Source organism: Tamandua tetradactyla, chromosome X (genome assembly GCF_023851605.1).
Source record: "Tamandua tetradactyla isolate mTamTet1 chromosome X, mTamTet1.pri, whole genome shotgun sequence".
Taxonomy (NCBI): domain Eukaryota; kingdom Metazoa; phylum Chordata; class Mammalia; order Pilosa; family Myrmecophagidae; genus Tamandua; species Tamandua tetradactyla.
The window spans coordinates 116,599,426-116,619,238 of NC_135353.1; the positions used below are offsets into that span (position 1 = coordinate 116,599,426).

The window sequence follows — 19,813 nt, forward strand, 5'->3', positions numbered from 1 at the left end:
AGACTGTAAGCTCTTACAGGAGGCACATTTAATCCGGAGGGGTAATTGTTATTTCTGCTTATTAAGGGGCTGTTTTAAAAATGTATAACCTGAAAACCAAGAAACTGTTGACATTAATTCTGTTGATGAAGAAAAAGAGAAAAACAGAGTAATAACTTTAGAAACAACTATTGACTATAACTTGACATCTGAGGAAGAAAGAGATCAGGAAAAGCAACAAATATTGGAAAATAAGCTTATAAAATCTGAAGAAATTAAAGATACTTCTGTTCAAACACTGGATTTAGTTTCCCAAGAGACTGGAGAAAAAGAGGCAGATATACAGGCAATTGATAATGAAGTGGGTTTACAAAGGAAGACACCCAAGAAAAATTGGGAAAAGATGACAAAACTCAAAAAGATGTCATCAGCGATACAAGCAATGTAGAAACAAATGAGGCAGTAGATGTTGCTCAGAAATCTGTTAAAAGCAAACCTGATGATGCTCAGAATAATGATTGGAAAGAAGTGATTGAAGGAGACAAGAAATTAGTAAGTAAGCTTAAGGAAAGTCCTAAGGCTGGTGGTACTGAGGAAGTTCCTATTAAAGAACTAGTTGAAACTAATGAGATAGATACAAAATTGATAGAAGGTGAAAATGAGAAACAGTTAATGAACAGTTCGGAAAACATATTGAAGACCGATGAGGAACCAATGGTAAATGAAGTTGACATTACTGAGTCAAGTAGCACTGAAGAAATAGATGTCAGAAATGCAGAGGTGTATACTGACAAAAAAAAACAGTAGAAAGTGAAACTCTGAATGATCATAAAGATATAGAGCAAAAAGAAATCCCATATGAAGTGCCATTTAACCCAGAACCTCAAGTTACTGCAGCTTCACAACCCAATGAACCTCAGCCTGTTCCAATACCTAGTATTAATATCAATTCTGAAGATGCAGAAAACAAAGGAGAAATAGGTGCTTTATCAAAAACTGAAACCATGCTTCTCCCAAAATCTGAGACTTAAAGGGAAAATGATACTGATTCCTGCACTGGTTCTACTGCCAATAATAGCAGCGTTGACTTGAATTTATCTATCTCTAGCTTCCTAAGTAAAACTAAAGACAGTGGGTCCATATCTTTACAAGAAACAAGAAGACAAAAAAAAAAACATTGAAGAAAACACGCAAATTTGTTGTTGATGGTGTAGAAGTGAGTATAACAACATCAAAGATAGTTACAGATAGTGATTCCAAAACTGAAGAACTGAGGTTTCTTATATGTCAGGAACTTCGGGAATTAAGATTTCTTCAAAAAGAAGAGTAGAGAGCCCAACAACAGCTTAATAGCAAACTGCAGCAACAACGTGAGCAGATTTTCTGGCGCTTTGAGCAAGAAATGATGGGTAAAAAGCGACAATATGACCAAGACATTGAGAATCTAGAAAAACAACAGAAACAGACTATAGAACGTCTAGAACAAGAGCACACAAATCGCTTGCGAGATGAAGCCAAACGCATTAAAGGAGAACAAGAGAAAGAGCTGTGCAAATTTCCAAATATGCTAAAGAACCGAAAGAAGGAGGAACAAGAGTTTGTTCAGAAGCAACAACAGGAGTTAGATGGCTCTCTGAAAAAGATCATCCAACAACAGAAGGCAGAGTTAGCCAATATTGAGAGAGAGGGCCTGAATAACAAACAGCAGCTCATGAGAGCTCAAGAAGCTGCAATCTGGGAACTTGAAGAACGACACTTACAAGAAAAACACCAGCTGCTCAAACAGCAATTTAAACACCATGAGAAGGAAATGGAACAAATGCAGCGTTACAACCAGTGACTTATTGAGGAATTGAAAAACAGACAAACTCAAGAAAGAGCAAGACTGCCCAAGATTCAGCGCAGTGAAGCCAAGACTCGAATGGCCATGTTTAAGAAAAGTTTGAGAATTAACTCAACAGCCACGCCAGATCAGGACCGTGACAAAATTAAACAGTTTGCAGCTCAAGAAGAAAAGCGGCAGAAAAATGAGAGAATGGCTCAGCATCAAAAACATGAAAATCAAATGCGGGATCTTCAATTGCAGTGTGAAGCAAATGTCCGAGAACTACATCAATTGCAGAATGAAAAATGCCACTTATTGATTGAACATGAGACTCAGAAACTGGAGGAGTTAGATGAGGGACACAGCCAGGAACTAAAGGAGTGGAGAGAAAAATTGAGACCTAGGAAAAAGACACTGGAAGAACAGTTTGCCAGAAAACTGCAGGAACAGGAAGTATTCTTTAAAATGACTGGGGAGTCAGAATGCCTTAATCCTTCAACACAGAGCAGGATTTCCAAATTCTATCCTATTCCTAGCTTGCACTCCACTAGATCATAACAACACAGACCATTTTGTGGTTGGGTTTGGTTTTTTAAATACGTTATTTTGTTTTCTTCATCTGCCATAGTCTATATCAGATAGCTCATAAAGACAATCACCTGCCTAATCTTCTAGGTGTTTTTTTGTTTGTTTTTAAAGCAAAGATGAAAGGAAAAGGAAAGAGGACAGATGCTAGGCCATGTTGGCAAAGTGGCATCTTATAGTAATTCCCTAAGGTGATTTTGTATATAATCTAAAAATTTTGTTCTTTAAACACTGTTACCTGAGAAACTGTTAGAAAAATAATGTTTAAAGTTATTTTTAAAAAAAAGAACAACAAAACTGTTACATCACTAAGTATTAATGAATATCTTTTTACCTGAAAAAAAAGTATAACCTGCTATTTAGAGCTAAGAATGGAGCCATTTGGGTTGGGATTAAGGTAATTCAGAATGCACGGGTAAGGAAGACACTGCCTGTATTTTAGAACTTCACCTACTCTTTGACACCAAAGGAAGAAAGTTTTATAATGTCCAGAACCTAAATATTTCATAGCATATAATCTAATGCAACCTGTCTGGTTAGATCCTTTAAACAATTCCAACACAGGGAGCCCAGAATAAGAATGAGAGTTTTAATCTTGCATAACTTACTGTAATGCCTGGATACATCTCAGAGATATAAATTAGATAATAAAAAAGTATTCACAAAGTCTCTTAAGGGAAGGGAGAAAAATTATGGAAGTATTAAACTTTACCACTGGGGAAACCCTGGATACTGTACCAAACGTTAGGACACCCAAATTAATAGGCCAAATTAATAGTTAACACCCAAATTAATAGTTATACAGAGAACGGTAGGGTTTAACATATGAATATGATTGCTGAAACATTATATCGATATTTCTTTTTGTCTCCAGTATCTTAGAGCTGCTAGAAGAAAAACCTAAAATTGTGAAATTGTAACCCATATCAAACTCTGAAAACTACTCTCCAATTAATTGTTGCGATGTGCTTTGAAATTTATTGTTTTACTGTATATATGATCTTTTGACAAAAACAAAGGTAGATTGTAGTGATTAAATGCACAGCTATATAACATTGCCAAAAAATTATTTTAACCATGTAAACAATAAAAACAAGATACTAAGAAAAAAATGAAAATCCATCTTGATCTTCAGCTCTAAATTTTGCTAATAAAAAAAACGGAGAACACAGGCATCGATCCTGCTAGGCGAGCACTTGACCTAACGCCCCTTATGGACCAGCAAACCTCGTGAACACTAATTTACCTGCGATAAGCCAACTCCCCATTCTAGCTCATGAATAATCAGCTCACCTTAGAAGTTTGTACCCGAGAAATTACCTAGACACATAAACAATTCCTGTTCAGCTCCTTAACTGAGACTGCCCGGGATTGCAAAACCAACCAAAACTGTACTGCACACACCTGTACCTTACTTACTCCTTCCTATGAAAATATAAGGCAAAACTCTGATCTCCGTACCCGTAGTGGTCTCCAGATTGCAATATCCTGAATAAAATCAATATCCCTACTGGTTCGGTGTATGTACATGTATTGTGTATGCACTCGCCTATGCAATGAAAAATAAAAAAAATAGAAATAAACGTTATCAAATTGCAGAATGTAGCCACTGTTGAAAACTGGCGCTTCCTCACAAAGTTAAATATAGAATTACCACATGACCCAGTAAACCCAATTCCAAGTATATGCCCCAGGGAATTGAAAGCAGGAACTAAAGCAGATATATGTATACCAATGTTCACAGCACCATTATTCAAAATAGCCAAAAGGCTGAAGCAAAGTGCCGATAAAGACAATGAGGTATATGCATAATGAAATATTATTCGGTCGTGAAAAGAAACGAAGGTCTGATATATACTACAACATGGATGAACCACGAAGACATAATGTTGAGCAAAATAAGCCAGACACAAAAGGATTAATAGTTTATGATCCCACTTTTATGAGTAAACTGGAATATGCAAACTCATGGAGAAAAATACTATAGGTTATCAGGTGTGGGAGTGTGGGGATGGGTGGGTGGTAGGTTGGTGAGTAGCAAGGTGGTGCTTAGCGTGTACAAAATTTCTATTTCAGGCGGGCCGCGGTGGCTCAGCGGGCAAGAGTGCTTGCCTGCCGTGCCGGAGGACCCCGGTTCGATTCCCGGCCCCAGCCCATGTAAAAAACAAACAAACAAACAAAATATAATAAAACAAGAAAATGTTTCCCTTTCTTCCTCCCTTCCTTCCTTCCATCCTTCCTTCCTTCTCTGTCTTTCCTTCCTTTCCTCAAAAAAAAAAAAAAAAAAATTTCTATTTCAGGTGATGGAAAATTTTCACAGTTTATAGTGGTGATGTTAGCACCAAATTGTGCAAGTAATTACCAGCAATACCTGTATACTTACAACTGATTAAAAACGTGAAACATGTTGCATATATTACCACCATATATTTAAAAAATCTAATAGTATGTACTTCTCATCTGTGCACGCTATAACAGAAACTGCAGACTGAGCCGGTCACAGAAGTCCCTTCTTTCAACGCCTTGGGCCCCGCACCCAGGAGCCTTCTCAGTGAGGCCCCCACTGACCGGAAACTCTTCCTCTGGGCTCCGGGACCCTTCCTCCGCCATCAACACGCTCCTGGGGAGGAGCGCCCTGGGGCCGCCAAGGGACTTTGTCCGGAGGACCCATCTCAGCCCCTTCTCTCCACGGAACAGAGCTTTACTCCGCGTGTTCGCACAACCCAACCCATCTCACTCACTGCTTTTGCCCGAACCCGCTGTCCAACTTGGCGATGAAGGCGGGAATTTAGGACCCAGTTTCTCTCACGGGTCGCGCCCCTGTGACGTCACAGTCAGCGCCCGCATTGTGCTCTTTCCTGGGTGTAGTTTCTCTAGGCGCTCCGGAGGACTGCTCCTCTCTGTAGTCCTTCTATTGTTTGTTTAATATTTTTATTGCGATATCTTCACATACTGTACAATCCTTCCAAATTTAAAATGGTTGTATAGCACATTATCTTTTTGCATTTGGGGATGAGATTTCTTAGTGGAGAAATACGATGCTGAAACTTCCTATGAGCATTGTTTAAGCATCAGAGAGAGACCTGCATTAGGATCAGCGTTCAAAAGCTTCAGAAGTGCTGTAAGGGATGGTGGACTCCTTTCACTCATATAAGGAAGTTATTTAAATCTCGACCTCCTAACCTGGACCACATTCCTGTCAGCATATGTTAATAACGAATTGTTTACGATAATATGATAGATGCTTAGGGTAAGAGGCTTCCTTGATTGGTCCCCCTCTATATAAAGGCAGTCATATGCAAATGAGGGATTCAACATACCCTAATCTGTGATTGGCCAAGTATGAAGTGTAATTGATTAATCTGCTATATATAAGGGCAGTTGGATATGCAAATGACGGATTCAACACACCCTACTCTGTGACTGGTCAAGTATAAAGCTACTGGATTGGACCCCTCTATAGAAAACTGCTCGATATGCAAATGAAGGATTCAACATACCCTAATCTGTGATTGGTCAAATATGAAGCTTACGTGATTGGTTCTCCTCTAATAAGAATAGTCAGTTATGGAAATGAAGGATTCAACATAGTCTAATCGATGATTGGTCAAAAACTACATGAGTGATTATGATAATAAGGTGTAGAAAACTTGCTTTTGATTGGCTCCTTTCCAAGTCTAGACCTTCTAAATAGCCAGCCAAGGGTGACCCGGGGAGGGACTAATTTGCCTTGCGGACAAAGATAAAAGGAGCATGCGCGTTCCTGTACTTAGTGTTCTCCGGCTGCTTTTCATTGCCAGTTCCCTTCTTTCTGAGAAAGAAATAAAAGAGATCCTAGGTATGAGAACTTACTTGAGCTGGTAGCAGGGCTTTATGCAGTCCCTTACTCTTTTTGTACATCACTCCCTCTAAAAGAACGTAAAGAAAAATGTTTTCAAGGAAATCATTTATTTCATATTAAAGTTGTCAGGTCAGTGTAATGGTGGGTCAGTGGCAGAATTTTCACCTGCCATGCTGGAGGCATCTGGTTCGATTAACAGAGCCTGCTGATACCAAAAAGAAAAAAATTGTCAGAAAGCCCTTTTCTGGAAAGTTTGTGAGTATAAAGCCAATCGTGACATGATCTATGAGTAGACATGTTTTAATATGCTGCGTGGTTCCTGGTTGGTATTCAGTTATTTAGACAGTGTTGTCAAATATAAGGGTCGGGGTAACATATTTAAAGGAGAAGGGCGTCTTCCCTTGTCTAGTTTGCTGAAGTAGGGCAGATCCTGGGCAGTAGAACTCTTCTGTGATGGTTTGGTTTTATGATTTTTCCTTGATTTCCATTTACATTCCCGATACAATTTCCCTATATATACAGACCACTGCTTGTGCGTAGGAGGTGTGCTGTGCACCTGTGTTTCAGAATACTTTCACTTACTGGTTTTGTCAAAAAGGAATAGGATATGGCCTTGGCTTGCTTTGCTGTGCCTCTCAAAGTACCAGCAAGGGAATGAAAGGAACATAAAGAAATGCTTTCCCTATGGTAACTAGCAGAATTTCAACAACTCCTTATCAAAGGAGTGGTATCTAAGAAAGTCTTGGCGTTTGGTATAATGTTTTATGAATAGTTTTCTTCTGAAGGTACAGTAAAAAGTTTTCCTGTTTTTAATTGCATTTTGATTAGGTTTCAAATTTATTTATGATTAGAGTGATATAGACAATGCAGCAGAGTCAAGCACAGTCATCCATTCTCGTGGGTGTAATACAACCTCAAGAAAATGGGTGTACCTAAAGTACCTGACATGGAAAAATTTACTTTTGTAATGTCAAAAGGCCTGATGTGTTTCAACAAAAATTTGTATTGCATTTTCCAGGTTATGAAAATGTGAAGGGGAAAGGAGAGCTAAAAGTAGGGAAGCCAAGGGTGCACACTGTATCAAAAGAGGTGACAACATTAAGAGGGAGAGATTGGTGTAAGGAATAGTGCAGAGGCGTTTGTATGAGAACACACCCAAGTGGCAAGTGGTCACCAACAATACCCAGCGATGTGACCTTGAGTTGGTTGCTTAACCTCTCTGATACTCATCTGCATATGATGATAATAAAAACATACCACCCCTTTCTAGAAGGCGCTCCTCATCCTCTGGGATACAGATCTCTCTTTTATGTTCAAGCCTTTCCTACCGCTCACCCCTGTGCTGGCTTTCTTTGTGCTTGTTCATTAATATGTGAGCTGTTTGCTGACTCTTATCCTGCATGAAACGGGCTTGTGTGCACCACGTCACCAACCTTGGATCCTGGAGCCTGGACCGCAGCAGGTGCTCAGGACTCGTTTATAGTACTAGTGCTGATGACACGTGCTGCCCCCTCCATGCAGTGGAGCTATTATTGTACCATGAACGTGTTCATTGGAAAGTATATCGTAAATGAGTAGATAGAGGAAATCTCTCTGCTCATATTTCTGTTAACTCAGAGGCTGTTTGTGTCATGCTTTGTTTAGAACATTATATGCCAGTGTTAATACCCACCTTTCCACTTTCTGAACCAGAAAAAATTGGAGAAATTGCAAACCCTGATTTTAAGATTTACTTATAAACCTGAAGTAATCCAGATGTTATAATGTGGAGTGCAAAAGAGCCTAGAAATAGGCCCACACGTTTGAACAATTGATTTGTGACAAACGGGCAAAGGTGATTCAATGGAGAAAAGATTGTCTTGTCAGCAAATTGTGTTGGATCAACAACCATATGCAATTAAAAAACAAACAAACAACAAACGTTACTAACAGTAACTATCATACATAGCTGGTGGAATTGGAGAATGGAAAATGGTTTCTCCATTTCCTGTAAAGTTAACATACAAATACCAGCAAATACACAGCTGGGTAATTATCCTAGAGACATTAACAGTCATTTTCACACAAAACCCAACGCAGGAATACCAACTCCAATCCCACTGAACAAAAATTGGAAACAAGCCAAAGGGCCTTCAACCCTGTCAAACTGAAAGTTGCACGGACGGTGGCACACAAGCAAGGGTGACTTTATTCATGACTGCTGCAGCAGGGAAGAGACACAAGAACTCAAATATCCCCCAGACAAAAGACAGCAGAATGCTTAATGGCAGAGGTAGGCTAGTGGAAAAGTTCTTAGATAATGTTAAGGGGGGTTGGTTGATCACTGGGTAGGGTAAATGAGTTGCTGAGATTGGAGTTAGGGCCTTTGGTTTGGAATTTTTCTCCTTTTGCTGTGATTGTGTCACCTGTACCTTGTAAGAAAGGCCAAGAAAGAGGAAGAGGGAGATAAGGAACTCTCAAATGCCTGTGTATCTTAAGGGCCTGGTGAGATGAGGGCCAGATGTCAGGAGTCCCTGAGAAGCCTTCCTGAGGTTTGGAAAAGCTAAAGTGAATTAAAGGGAACCTTGGTCAGCAGCATAATGGGTAAAGAAATGGTGATAACCACATATAATGGAAGATTATTTCGCAATAAAAAGAATGAACTATTGACATGGGCAACAGATGGGAAGAGTCGTTTTAATCAGGACAATGTACTAAATGGAAATAAATGTTAAAGCGATTTAGGAAAATGTTTATATAGTCCGATCCTAGTAGCACGGAAAGATACATTGTACTACAAAGAAAGGCACCTGAAAAGAGATAACATGCTCATTTATGAAGCAAATATATATTAAGCACACGCTAAGTGGAGGGTGCTTTTCGGTTCTTGTACTGACAACACTGGTGCGCAAAAGGAAAGCAAAACAAGCACAGGTCTTTTCCTTAGAAAGGTTACACTATGATGTTTACCTTTGAGACAGGAGGTGGGAGGGGCCATTTCTGCGTTCATCTGAGTTATAATCAATTTTTAACACTTCCGGACTATGCGTGTTTTATGGAGAAAAATGAATAAAAATCTTTCAATATCACTGTTCGATGATTGTTATTGCGGGGATCCACTTATGATGGTACATGTGCATTTAAAAAGAGGAAAATTGAAATCACGATGCAATATGAACCTCATTAGGTTTAAAATGTACCTAATAAATGAAAAACTTCCCAGGAAACATGTCACAAAAGATTATTAATGGTCATCCCTGAGTGATGGTATAGTGGATAAGACTTGGTTTCTGTAGTATACTTTCGGATTTCCGAATTGTTTACAGTGACGTTCAAAGACTCCTATGCTGAAAGAATATATTACTGATGGTCCAGGATACCCCAGCATAAATTTGGGGAGAGAAGAGAACAAAAGCAAGTAGAGAACCAGAACTACGGGGGCCCAGGCAGTGCCCCAGGAGGAAATGCCAAATGGCTAGCAAAGCAGTTTTGTCCTTGGCAATGAGGGATCCACCCGCTTTGTCCAAGCGGACCGGGTTTGGGCTTAGAACCAGCGGGAACTGGTTACAGTTTCCTGAAATGGCTCTGCTCTGTTTTTTTCGAGCAGAAAAGGCGGGGCAGGAGCGAGGCGAGTGCCCTGCACGGTACACCAGCGCCATCTAGCGGCCAAAGAGACGGAGGGCGGATGTTGCCGGGTGAAGACCAACATTTTCCATTGCTTTCCTGTCCACAACCTTCGCGATCTTGGCTAAAGAACCGCAGCCAGGAAAGCAAAACCCAGAAACTTCACTGGACTTTACCTAACTGCCCCCCGTAACACCCCAACCGCAAGCCCCCCTCCCCACGGCCCCGGAACTATAGCAACGGCCTGGAGGGCAGGGCGGGCCCAGGAGGGGCCCGTTCTGCGCCTCCGCGCGCGACCCCTGCGGTCCTGGCTCATCTTCCTCCTGGAGTCCCCCGGGCGGTGACCTTCCCGAGGCTGTGGGGAGAGGTCGGGGAGGGATGCTGCTCGGCCCGTGGGCCCTGCCGCTCCACGAGCGGGACCTCTGCCAATGCCCTGGCCATTCCCACACTCCCCCCGGCCCCAGGTCACCCTATGAACACGCTTGTTCTCAGCACCCTCACTCCGCGCACCCCGCTTGGCCACCTCAGCGTCCCCCAGCTCTGCTGAAGGGGCCGAGGAGGGGAGGGTCTCATTTGAAGAGCAACAAATAAATGTGCAGAAGCACAACACATGGGAAGGGTGGGTTTTATTTCCCCTTTCTCTTTTGGACCATTAAAATACACAGTGACTAACTGATGATTCAGGAGAGAGGACAATGGCAGGAGAAAGCCCTTGAGGTGGAAGGTCTGGGACACTGAGCAGGGGTGGGAGGGCTGGTTTCAGTCAGGAGCACTGAAAGCAGAGAGGTGGCTAAAAACTTGGGGAATGAGGGATGCCTGGATTTGAGAATCAGGATTCTGAGCTATGTATGTGTCTCCCATCCTATTGATGAGTTTTGAGGTGTTTGAATTGTGGGTTTTAAAGTCTGAGCTCTGTGAAATTTTCGGTGTTCTGTGTCCAAGCTGTGAAGTCTCTGAGCTCTTCTTTCCGGGGTCTGACCTTTTCTTACTCAGGTGTTTGGGAACTGGTCTGAGTCAGAAGGACAATATAAAACCACAAAATCACACTCCCGGTATCTAAGCCCATCATGTTCATGGATTCCCCACCCGCACAGTATCAGCACCCTTGCAGTAAAGCAGAGAGCGGCACCACGTGACCCAGTGGTGGGAAAATGTCCTCATCATCTAAACTCACGTTTTAAGAAACTTCCCTTCGTGCCTCTCAGCCCTACTCACTGCCGCTGACATGATGACAGCCGGGACAAGGCGGGATGACCCCGCAGTACCGGGCCGTGGTGGCGCTGCCCAACCGGGAGCAGACATGGCTGGCCGTGGGGGGATTGTCACCGGTGGGAGCTGCTGCAGCAAGTGTGCGATGACATGGGCCTCGGTGTCGTTGGAACTGTAATTCAGATACAGTAAGCTGCCGAAGTCTCAACGGTCAGCACTGCAGAAACTTTTACACCTACACATATGCCCAGCTATGTAACCTAGCCCGCGTTATGTCCACTCCGTGCCTTCCTGTCTGGCAGTTGAAATAAATCAGCCTGGAGCATACAACGGGTATATATTTATGGGCTTGGCTCAAAAGCTAAACAAATGTTTCTCAGATGACTGGGAGAAATATATATATATTAAGGAAACAAGATATCCAGCGCTTCTTTTGTTGCCTCCCTTAGACCACAGTGCTGTGTGGAAAATGGAAGGGTTTTAAGGACAAAACCGCCGGGCGCCTGTACTACCGGCACCTGAAGGAGGATGTGCTGAGGTCAGAGCCGCCCCCCATGAAGAGAGCTGCTTCCTGCTGGCACCTAGGGGTCCAGGCTGACCCGGGGAACCACAGGGGCTGCCACGTGGGGAAGAGCTCTGAACTGCACTCCCGTTTCCTGCAACTGATGGACACCATGCCCCTTTGCCTCTTCAAGCTTCAAAAGGATAAGAAGAAAGATCGACTTACAGTTGCCCTGGGACTAACCCCCAAAGGAATGCACGTCTACCAGGAGGTGACCCACACTCAGCAGCTGCTCTGTGATTCCCCGGGTCCCATGTGGGGAAACTGGCATTACTGGGGAAGAGTTGGAGACTCAGCCCAAGGGCCTGCCCTGCTGGGGAAGCTGGTTTCCTGCACTGCTGCCCGTTCAGCTCCCAGCACCTGCGGCAGCTCCTCAGCCCCAGCCGCTGGCTCTGCCTCAGCCTCCAGCCCGTGCCCCAGCAGCTCCAGCACTTGGAGGTGCAGGAGGGAAGAGGCTCTCCCGCGAGTCCTACATCAGCGACACGCGGGAGACGGACCTGGGCCCACCCACCAGCAGTCCCGGCGCACGTTAGGAGCCGGACAGCGCCCTGCACCGCCCCGCCCGCTCTCCACCGCTCCAGGGTCAGCTGGGGCAGCCCCACCCTCGGGCATCGGGGCTGACCCTTGGCACCCTGTGTCCACGGATGAGCCCTTTGGGATTGAGGTGGCCACAGCAGGGAGCAGTCGGCAGTTCCACCGTCAGCCAGGGCAGCTCTGGCTTAGACGGCGACAGCAAGGGCAGGGCCAAGGGGACGCCCGGGCCAGGACTGTCCCCCCACCAGGAGCCCTTGCCGTGGGGTGCATCACGCGTGGCAACGAGGCCCTGCTCCAGCTGCGCCATGTCAGAGCCAGGGATGACGCGACCAGCTGAGCCAGAGCGTGGGCGACGGCTGCCTCCATGGGCACCACCGCCCCACGCTGGGCCCCACGCTGTCCTCGCCGCGGCCACAGCGACACCTTTGTCTGCGCCTCCAGGAGAGCCTGGTGGCCTGTGGCTGTGAGAACTGCATGGGGCTGGGAGACCAAGGCCGTTCCCTATGGAAAGACGTCCATGAACTGCCTTGAAGGATTCAGGGTGTAAACTGGGCCCCTGGGGCCTGATGTGAGGCGGATGGAAGGCTGGGGAGGATTCAAGGCTTAGAGCATCCTCCATCAGCCCTCACCCTCCCTCTTCCCACATTGAAATATGAGGTGTTCTTCTACGTTTTTACCTCATCTGAAATTTAATATTTGATGCGATAGTGATTTCATGGGCAACTGCGTCTCCACATGACTGGACCTCCACCGCAGTTGTTGTGTTGGGAACCAAACAGCATGTTCAGAGGATGACGACAGTGTGAGTCCCCAGGCCTAAGGCCTAGTGTCCAGCCTTAGGGGTCAGACTCGCACCATCAGAGTATGTGACAGACCATCTCCTTCCCTGCAGTACCTGGGAATATTTGCTATAGTGCCTGGTGGTATTTTCCCTTCAAAGTCAGGGCAGCTTCAAAGCACCGGCTGCCCTGTGTGGGCAGGAGCAGCCCTCTCCTTCCCACCTCCGGGTGCCCCAGGATGCGGGAACTCAGTGCCATCAGCCCTGGCAACAGGCGGGTATCCCTGGAGACCAGGGGGTGAGAGGGAAGAGAGGATGTCAGCAGACAGGCAGGCCATGACTCCAGATGAAAGTAGAGCCGGGGGGGTCCATCCTGTCTGCTCCAGACCAGGGCCCCTGTCTCACCAGGTGGCATCCTGCATTCCTTCCAGGGGCTCTGAGAGGGGTCTGCTCTGGAAACAGTTTTTTCATCCCTAGGAGTTCCTAGTTAAATTGTTCTACTTAACCTGAGAGCTGAAGGGAAGCAGGAATGAGGCAGAAGGAGGGGAGGAGAAGTGCACCAGACAGAGCGAGAAGCCCTGTGAGGTTGTGGAAATGAGAGAGAGGAAGTCCGTCTGAGGAACAGAGGGGCCTTAGAGTGGCTGGAACACAGAGTGTGGGTGGGACAGAAGGAGGGGCCTGCTCCAGAGGAGGTGCTTTGGGGTGAGCAGGCCTGATGGCCCCAGACCAGGGGCCCGGATGTTAACCTAAGAGCAGCAGGCAGCCCCGGCAGAGTTTGGGGCAGGAAAGACATGACCGACTGGATGAGAATTTAAGAAAGGTGCCTCAGGCCGTGGGATGGAGAATGAGGGGGACGGGTAAAGGCTGGTGGCAGCAGGACCAGCTTTGAAGTCGTGGTTGTCCAAGAGAGAGATGAGGGTGACCTGGACTAGAGAACCGACTGTGTGAGGAAGAAAAATCAGCTTAAAAATAGTATTAGAAATTAGAAAGTAGGCTTGATGATGTTGGGCGGGTGGGGAGGCAGAGGGAGGAATCAGGGATGGCTTTAAAGATCTCTGGCCTAAGCAGCTGGAGAGGCAATGGGAAGAAAGGAGATAGGGTTAATTTATTAAATAAATGTATATTGAGCACCTGCTCCGGGGCAGTGCCGTCCAGTTCTTGTGCTGACAGGAGCAGTGTTGAGAAAAAGGAAGCAAAACAAGCACAGCTCTTTTCCTCAGGACAGTTACACTATGAGGTTCTTCCTTTACGACAGGAGGAGGGTGTGGCAATTTATCCGTTCATCTCATTACAGTTAATTCTTTTTAAAAAAAAAAATTTTTGATTAAAAATTCTACATATATAATCAGTAATTCTTAATATCACATAGTTGCATATTCATCATCTCTTAGAACATTTGCATCAATTTTATTACAATTAATTCTTAACACTTCTAGACTACACTTTGTTTTATGAAGAAAAACGAATAAAAATATCTGAACATCTGTGTCCAGCGATTTTTATCGTGGGCGGCCTTTTGTGTTGTAAATGGGAGTTTAAAAAGCGGGAAATTGAGGTCACGATGCAGTGTGACCCTCATCATGTTTACAATGCACCTTATAAATGAAAAACCTTCCGGGAAACATGTCACAAAGATTATTTAAAGGTCATCCCTGGGTGATGGGATTGTGGATAAGAGAAGTTTTGTTATGATTTGTCGGTCTTCCAAATTGTCCACGTTGAATGACGTCTATACTGAAAGAATATATTGCTAAGGGTCCATAAAACCCCAGCAGAAACTAGGGGAAACATTCTGACATGAGCAAAGAGAGAAAGAGAAATACAAGGGGCCCACGCAGTCCCCCAGGAGGAAATGCAGGTTGGAGAGCAAAGCAATTTTGTCTCACGCTGTGAGAGATCCACTCCCCACCTAGAAGCACGCAAAGTACCGGGTGTAGAACTAACCGGAAGTGATTTTGTTTTCCTGATCTGGCTGTGCGCATTTTTTACAAGAAGAATGGGAGGGGTAGGAGTGAGGCGGGAGCACTCCACAGTGCACTATCGCCATCTAGTGGCCATAGAAACGAGTCCGCCGTTGCAGCCGGAAGTATACCTTTTTTTTAAGAGTTCCTTTTTCACAATCCTCGGGACTTTGGCTGAAGAACCGCGAGAGGAAAGCAAGGTCCCCACAGTGGTCTGGCACGCCCCAACTAGCAGGAAGCCCCCTCCCCGCGGCTCCGGAGCCATAGCAACGGCCTCAGGCGGGCCCTCCGCCCTCCTCGGACCCGGCCTGGAGGGCGGGGCGGGCCCAGGAGTGGCCGGTTCTGCGCCTGCGCGCGGGCGACCTCTGCGGTCCTCGCGCGTCTTCCTCCTGGGGTCCCCCCGGGCGGTGACCTTCCCGAGGCTGTGGGGAGAGGTCGGGGAGGGATGCTGCTCGGCCCGTGGGTCCTGCCGCTCCACGAGCGGGACCTCTGCCAATGCCCTGGCCATTCCCACCCTCCCCCCGGCCCCCCTTGAACACGCTCGTCCCGGGCCGTGTCGCCCTCTGCACCCTCACTCCGCGCACCCCGCTTGGCCACCTCAGCGCCCCCAGCTCAGTGGAAGGGGCCGAGGAGGGGAGGGTCTTATTTGAAGGGCAACAAATAAATGTACAGAAGCTGCAGAAGCACAACACATGGGATGGGTAGGTTTCATTTCCCCTTTCTCTTTTGGACCATTAAAATATACAGTGACTAATTGATGATTCAGGAGAGAGGACAATGGCCCGAGAAAGCCCTTGAGGTGGAAGGTCTGGGACCCTGAGCAGGGGTGGGAGGGCTCGTTTCAGTCAGGAGCATTGTAAGCAGAGAGGTGGCTAAAAACTTGGGGAATGAGGGGTGCCGGAATTTGAGAAATGGCAGACTCTTAAGTGTGTTTGTATCTCTCTCATTTAATTTGTTTTGAGAGATTTCAATTGTGGGCTTCAAAGTGTGACTTCTGTGTATTGTTCGGTTTCCTGTGTGCAAGTTGTGAGGTCTCTGAGCCCTGCTTTCCTGGGTCTGACCCTTGCATGCTGGTGTTATGTAATTGGTCTGAGTCAGGACTATAGAAACACTCCCTGAATCGTAGCCCTTTCCAGCAATCACAGAGAAGTTGGGAAAAATAAATGATCGAGGTGAGTGACATCTGAGGCCAGATGCAAAACGTGAAGGGCCAAGACAGTCTCATTTGGAAAGTAGAAATAACATGCACATATGATTTAATAGAATTGCATTTTGGATACAAGAAATTTTGACCTATCTCAGAATTTTCTTCTCCTTCTATAAGAAACCCACGGTTTAATTCAATTATTATCTGAGAACTTACACAACACAATCTGCATCCTGAGATGATTCAGAGGGAGAAAAGCATTGTTACATTTCTGAAAAATTTGAAATAGGTTGGACAGGCTTTTTAAAATTATTTAATTAATTAATTTTTTAAACATAACATACAAACACGAACATTCTTACCATATGATCATTCCATTCTTGATATGTAATCAATAACTCATATTATCATCACATAGTTGTATATTCATCATCATGGTCATTTCTTAGAACATTTGCATCAATTCAGAAAAAAATAAAACGAAAACAGAAAAAAATTCATAAATACCATATCCCTTACCCCTCCCTTTCATTGGTCACTAGCATTTCAATCTACTAAATCTATTTTAACATTTGTTCCCCCTATCATTTATTTATTTTAAATCCATATGTTTTACTCATCTGTCAATAAGGTAGATAAAAGGAGCATCAGACACAAGGTTTTCACAATCACCCAGTCACACTGCGAAAGCTATATCTTTATACAATTATCTTCAAGAAACATGGCTATTGGAACACAGCTCTACATTTTCAAGCACTTCCCTCCAGCCTCTCCATTATAGCTTAACTAAAAAGGTGATATCTATATAATGCATAAAAATAACCTCCAGGATACCCATTGACTCCGTTTAGAATCTCTCAGCTATTGACATTTAATTTTGTCCCTTTTCTCTCTTCCCCCTTTTGGGGGGGTCGAGAAGATTTTCTCCATCCCTTGATGCTGAGTCCCAGCTCATTCTAGGATTTCTGCCCCATGTTGCCAGGAAGGTCCACACCCCTGGGAGTCATGTCCCACGCAGAGAGGGGGAGGGCAGTGAGTTTGCTTGTCGTGTTAGCTGACAGAGAAGGGCCACATCTAAACAACAGAAGAGGTTCTCTTGGGGGTGACTCTTAGGCCTAATTTTAAGTAGGCTTAGCCTATCCTTTGTGGGGATAAGTTTCATGTGAACAAACCCCAAGATTGGGGGCTCAGCCTATTGCTTTGGTTGTCCCCACTGCTTGTGAGAATATCAAGAATTCTCCACATGTGAAAGCTGAATTTTCTCCCTTTCTCGCCATTCCCCCGAGGGGACTTTGCAAATACGTTTTTATTCAGTGTTCAAATCACTCTGGGATTTATCAGGACATCACTCTGGACAAAGCTACAAGATCTCATGCCCTACTCAAGTTTCCATGTACTTATAGTGTTCAGTTAAACTGTCCACATAAGTTATATTAGGAAATGCACTAGTGAAAATATAAATTTTGTACCAAATAAACATTTTTTGCTTTAGTCTCACACATAAGTTAAAGTTTTAAAATATGAATTACCATATTTTTCGACACCCTGCAGTATTGAGATTTTGTTCTTTCTCATGCAAAAACATTTTTAAATTTGTACATTTAGTCACTGTCATTATACACTGTAGGCATTCCTAGATTACACCATCTCAGTCTTTATTGCCTATCTTTCCTTCTCATTTCATTTGTCCCCCAGCCCTCCTTCCTCTATCATTCTCACATTCAGCTTCATTCAGTGTTCTAACATTACAGTTAGGTAGTATTGTGCTAGCCCATTCTGAGTTTTTACAATCAGTCCTGTTGCACAATCTGTATCCCTTCACCTCCAATTATGCAATATCTATCTATTTCCTTCTCCTGACGGTCTCTGTTCTTAACTGAAATTCTCCAAGTTCTTTCACTAATGTTAGTTCATACCAGTGAGACCATACAGTATTTTGGATAGGTTTTTAACTTTACTCAGTACTCCAGTTTCATTGCACACGCTGGGATCACATGTCAGGTGGTGAGTTTCTCTATAACTGGGGCAAGCTTTTTGGAAAACGTCAAGAGACCAGGACCTTTTGCCCTCCGTACTGAGGGATCTTTCCAGCATCACCTCCATCTGACACAAAGCCACACTCTATACATGGTCATGGATTCCCCAACCTGCAGTGTCAACACCCTTGCAGGAAAGCAGTAGAAACAGCCCCACTGTACCCAGTGCTGGGAAAAATTCGTCGTCATTGAGAGGTCAGGTTGTCAGAAACTGGCCTTCCTGCTACAGCCCTGCTCACTGTCGCTGTCCCCAGTGCCCCCATCAGCAGGCAGCTGTGACAAAGCAACATGTCCCCAGAGTACTGGAACATGATGGTGCTGCTGTCCAACCTCGAGCAGATGCTGCTGGCCTTCAGGTGAATGTTGCGCTGGAGAATATTTAAAAAGGAAGGTTGACTTATAGTTGGCCTGCTGCAGCAGGGAAGAGAGACTAGAACTCAACTTTATCCAGGCAAAGGACAGCAGGAGTTTTAAGGACGGAGGTAGGCTGGTGGAAAAATCCTTAGATAATGTTAAGGGAGTTTCTTTTCTCACTGGGTAGAGTGAGTGATTTACTGAGCTTGCAATTAGGACCATTTGGTTTGGTATTTATTTCCTTTTGCTGACAACCTGCAACTTGTAAGAAAGGCCAAGAGAAAGGAAGAAGGAGATGAGGAACTACCTAGTTAGGTGCCTCTCAGGTGCCTGGAGAGCTTAAGATCCTGGTGAGATGAGGGCCAGGTGTCAGGGGGGCGTGAGAAGCCTGCCTGAAGTTTAGACAAGATAAAGGGAATTGAAGGGAGTCTTGTTCAGCAGTCAAATGGATAAAGAGATTGCGGTAACTACATATAATGGAAGATTATTTCACAATAAAAGAAATGAAGTATTGACATGGGCAACAAATTGGAAGTATTACTTTATCACGACAACATGCAAAATGGTAAAATTTTTTTTGAACGGAACACTATTTATCAAACCAAAGCAAATATTTATACAAGCAGACTTCTCAAATTGAGAATTGATGTTATAATTAATCTAGGATGAATCTTTCAGATGTATCCCAATTAACCACTGTCTTTCTTAGAAATAAATCTGTTACTAATGCTTCCTCAGCCAACCAGCTGCAAAACCATACACTATTCTTTGAAGCAGGAAGACAGAAAACCAACTTATTTCCTGGAACATATGGAAGAAGTATCTAAAAGCCCAATTATTGAGGTGATAAGAACTGAATAGGCGCTTTTTTTAAAATAATAAGCGAAAAAGAGGCAGGGGTGGGGTGGAGGACTTTAAAACATACAAATTGAACCATTTGCATACTATCACTTTGCCTATTTATAGCAAAGCATTAAAGATTATTCACATCATTAAATCTGTCAAATTAAATTACTATTTTTTTTGATGCATCGCCCGGGAATGGAACCTGGGTCTCCCACATGAAAGGCGAGCATTCAAACCACGAAACTACCCGTGCACCCAAGTTATTTGATTGAAACACTGACCTCCTTTTCAAAGATTCTCAGTGTTAATACTTTGTTGCTCATATAGTTTTTCTATATGCTCACAGATTTTAATATAAGATGAAGAATCGATGCTGATCTAGAAATTGGTGGCAAATTTACCTTGTACAATTAGGGGTAGAGGCAATGGCAATGAATATGACTAATAGCTTCACTTTCTATTAAGCCAGCTTATAAAATTTGGGGGAAAGATGGTGGTTGCAGAGTTGTCTCCCAAAGCATCACATGGAAAACATTTTAACAATCTCTTTGGG

At 44.2% G+C, this 19,813-nt stretch overlaps 1 long non-coding RNA gene and 1 pseudogene across 2 annotated transcripts in view; one reads left to right on the plus strand and one right to left on the minus strand.

Moving 5' to 3' along the window:
* Positions 1 to 19,813, minus strand: part of LOC143670863 (uncharacterized) — a 64,860-nt gene that overhangs the window by 23,320 nt on the left and 21,727 nt on the right. The window contains exon 3 of one of the 2 annotated variants that reach the window (XR_013169465.1): positions 6,061 to 6,432. The exons of the other annotated variant lie outside the window; for it this stretch is intronic. This is a non-coding gene — a long non-coding RNA (uncharacterized LOC143670863). Of the gene's footprint in view, positions 1 to 6,060; positions 6,433 to 19,813 lie in introns of those variants that run through there. 2 annotated transcript variants of the gene reach the window in all.
* On the plus strand, positions 683 to 2,362 carry LOC143671002 (STE20-like serine/threonine-protein kinase pseudogene; annotated as a pseudogene).